Genomic DNA, 4,046 nt, shown 5'->3' on the forward strand with positions numbered 1-4,046 from the left:
ACGCTGAGGATCACTGTGGAGAGGAGTATGGAACTGCCTTTGTTAATTTTTAGTAGGACAAACATATTGATCCCAGCCCAGGTCACAAGAGGACTTAAAACATGCCCAGCTCAGCGCTCCCTCATCGTCAGCACCAACAAGGGAAGACGGTGCTGAACAGCAGCCCCGCCCGAAGCGGCAGACAGCCTCGGTGAGGGACACACAGGCAGGTCTCCGCCTCGTCGGGCAGTTAACGAGGCTCCCCCTCACAGCAAAGGGCTCTTAACTCCAAATTCATCTTGCCAGAGAAGAGCATCAGACATAAACTGTAAACTAAATCAAGTATCTTTATTTTTAAATACAAATACAAAAAGTGAAGGATAAAGCCGTAAAAATTACACTTCAAGTGAGTAAATTACAAACCAAATCAACTATATATTCTGACTCACATATAGAACGGAGGAGGAGGGTGGAAGCCACAGACTCCGTCAGTGAGCGACCCTTGACTGCGCGGGCACCGCCGAGAGCTCCGGGCGCGCCAGCCCCAGGCTCGGCTGCAGACGCAGCCTGAAGGGAGCTGCCCCGTCACCCCGGAGGAGCGGAGAGAACCCAAGTCTGTGCCTTCAGGCGCCTCTTCTGCCAGGCTCCACGCAGAAGGCTCAGCCTGAGCCGCGTTCTTCATGTTCTTCTCCTGCAGGTCAATGGTGGTAAAATGAGGCGAAGGAAGTGCCCAGAAGCTGGGCCCCTCGCCTTTCTGCAGCTGTTTTACTTTCTTCTCCAAGTGACTTTTTTGAATCAAAAGAGAAAGGGCATATTTCCACAGTTCTCACCAGATTTGGGCTTAAAAGTTCCTCCATCTGGGGCCATTGTTGGGTTCTTATCACTCCTGGCTACTCCTCGTCCTCGTCCTAGGGTTGGTTTGGGTTCTCTTCTTCCAAACCAAGGCAGGAGTCCTGGGGACAGTGAGTGGAATTTCTTTCTTATCGGGAACACACACAACACCTAACAAGATACGATAAGCGCAAGGCTTTGCATAAATTTAAACTGTTTGTCCTGCAATACCCTCTTTGCTTCTCGCTGTTTGATTCTTCTCTCTATTTCAAAATCAAAGCCAATAGGCACAGTGGGTGGCTTCTCTGGCAGTTTCTTAGGGAAAATGTGCCCACTGTAAAGAATTCCAGAACCCAGTTTCTGTGCTTTAAATTTGTAGAGCCCTGCTTCTACAGGATTACATTTCTTGGATTTTCCACTTGTTTCCAACACCTCCACCACCTCCTGCTGCATTTTAATTCTCTTCTCTGACTCTTGCTTCTCACTACTTTTTAGGATCTTCTGTATATGGGAAGAAAAACCTGGAAAAGAATAGATATGCATTTATGCATGGCTGAATTAAGTTCCTGTACACCTTATATAAACACAACATTGGATATCAACTCTATTCCAATATAAGATCAAAATGAAATTGCACAGAAAGGAAAAGAAAAAGGGGGCATGAAAAATGCTGCCGCCTTGTGGCCGTTTTCCATAACAACAACGTGAACGTCAAAAGCTGTGCTGATGGACACTTAATACGCAGAAGGCCCATGGGGTTACGACTAAACAACATCCGCCTTCAAGGAATGTTCTAGTGTTTATCAAAACACAGGGCAGATGTTCAAGAGTCAATTGCAAGGGGTTTCACTCATACCCTTTAAAAAAATCACAAGAAGTTATGTCAGTCTTGCTAAATACTCAGTCAGCCAGTCAGTTCAGTCACTCAGTCATGTCTGACTCTTTGCGACCCCATGAACCGCAGCACGCCAGGCCTCCCTGTGCATCACCAACTCCCAGAGTTTACCCAAACTCATGTCCATCGAGTCAGTGATGGCATCCAGCCATCTCATCCTCTGTCATCCCCTTCTCCTCCTGCCCCCAATCCCTCCCAGCATCAGAGTCTTTTCCAATGAGTCAACTCTTTGCATGAGGTGGCCAAAGTATTGGAGTTTCAGCTTCAGCATCAGTCCTCCCAACGAACACCCAGGACCGAACTCCTTTAGGATGGACTGGTTGGATCTCCTTGCATTCCAAGGGACTCTTAAGAGTCTTCTCCAACACCACAGTTCAAAAGCATCAATTCTTCGGCACTCAGCCTTCTTCACCGTCCAACTCTCACATCCATACATGACCACTGGAAAAACCATAGCCTTGACTAGACGGACCTCTGTTGGCAAAGTAATGTCTCTGTTTTTGAATATGCTATCTAGGTTGGTCATAACTTTCCTTTCAAGGACTAAATACTAGAGAAATCCAAATCAAAACTACAATGAGGTATCACCTCACACCGGTCAGAATGGCCATTGTCAAACACTCTACAAAGAACCAAGGCTGGAGCGGGTGGGGAGAAATGAGAACCGTCCTCCATCGAAGCTGCAATGTCGACTGGGAACAGCCTCTATGGAGACAGTGTGTGTGCTAAGTCACTTCAGTCATATCTGACTCTTTTCGACCCCATGGACTGTAACCTGCCAGGCTCCTCTGTCCATGGGATTCTCCAGGCAAGAATACTGGAGTGAGTTGCCATGCCCTCCTCCAGGGGATCTTGCTGATCCAGGGATTGAACCCGTGTCTCTTATGTCTCCTGTGTTGGCAGGTAGGTTACCATTAGCGCCACGTGGGAAACCCATGGAGACAGTGTGAAAGTTCCTTAAACAACGAAACTGAGAACAAAATTACAATATTCCTGTCGACTTAAAAAAGACGCACAACCTAAAAGTTGAGAGTTACGTTTTATTCGGTGGGAATTTTTAGGACTTCAAGCCCAGGAGACACCATCTCAAGTAACCCTGAGAGAACTGCTCCCAGGAGATGAAGGGAGAAGACAGGTTACAGAGAACTCTATAACAAAGGGCAGGTAGTCTGAACATCAAAAGACTGTTGTTAAAGAAAACCAGATATCCTGAGTGGAGGGATTTCGTGCTTTTGTGTGTATGGGAAGATGCAGGAGTCCGGGCCCACTCCTTTCCTGTGCACGTCACCTACCTGGGGCCACCATCCTGTTTTCACATCCTGAGGTTCCTTTCCTCAGGGATCACCTTAGGCAGTGTCGGCAGTCTGATGGCTGCTAGAGAGCAGACCCAAGACAGGCAGGTCATGGTGGAGAGCTCTGACGGAATGTGGTCCACTGGAGAAGGGAATGGCAAGCCACGTCAGTATTATTGCCTTGAGAACCCCATGAACAGTATGAAAAGGCAAAAAGATAGAACACTGAAAGATGAACTCCCCAGGTCGGCAGGTGCCCAATACGTTACTGGAGATCAGTGGAGAAATAACTCCAGAAAGAATGAAGGGATGGAGCCAAAGCAAAATCAACACCCAGTTGTGGATGGGACTGGTGATAGAAGCAAGGTCCGACGCTTTAAGAGCAATATTGCATAGGAACCTGGAATGTAAGGTCCATGAATCAAGGAAAATTGGAAGTGGTCAACAGGAAATGGCAAGAGTGAACATTGACATTCTAGGAATCAGCGAACTAAAATGGACTGGAATGGGTGAATTTAACTCAGATGACCATTATATCTACTACTGTGGGCAGGAATCCCTTAGAAGAAATGGAGTAGCCATGATGGTCAACAAAAGAGTTTGAAATGCAGTACTTGGATGCAATCTCAAAAACGACAGAATGATCTCTGTTCGTTTCCAAGGCAAACCATTCAATATCACAGTAATCCAAGCCTATGCCCCAACCAGTAATGCTGAAGAACCTGAAGTTGAATGGTTCTATGAAGACCTACAAGACCTTTTAGTACTAACACCAAAAAAAGATGTCCTTTTCATTATAGGGGACTGGAATGCAAAAGTAGGAAGTCAAGAAACACCTAGAGTAACAGGCAAATTTGGCCTTGGAATATGGAATGAAGCAGGGCAAAGGCTAACAGAGTTTTGCCAAGAAAATGCACTGGTCATAACAAACACCCTCTTCCAACAACACAAGAGAAGACTCTACACATGGACATCACCAGATGGTCAACACCAAAATCAGATTGATTATATTCTTTGCAGCCAAAGATGGAGAAGCTCTATACAGTCAA

The 4,046-nt window shown here is 46.3% G+C and overlaps 1 long non-coding RNA gene across 1 annotated transcript; it reads right to left on the bottom strand.

Moving 5' to 3' along the window:
• Positions 1-301: 301 nt before the first annotated feature.
• LOC113892046 lies at positions 302-3,127 on the bottom strand. Its single transcript, XR_003510954.1, has 2 exons — positions 2,998-3,127; positions 302-1,331 (listed from the first exon to the last, which is right to left on the bottom strand). It is a non-coding gene; the product is annotated as an uncharacterized LOC113892046 (long non-coding RNA).
• Between the last annotated feature and the right edge of the window lie 919 nt (positions 3,128-4,046).

This window comes from Bos indicus x Bos taurus, chromosome 5, assembly GCF_003369695.1.
Source record: "Bos indicus x Bos taurus breed Angus x Brahman F1 hybrid chromosome 5, Bos_hybrid_MaternalHap_v2.0, whole genome shotgun sequence".
NCBI lineage: Eukaryota > Metazoa > Chordata > Mammalia > Artiodactyla > Bovidae > Bos > Bos indicus x Bos taurus.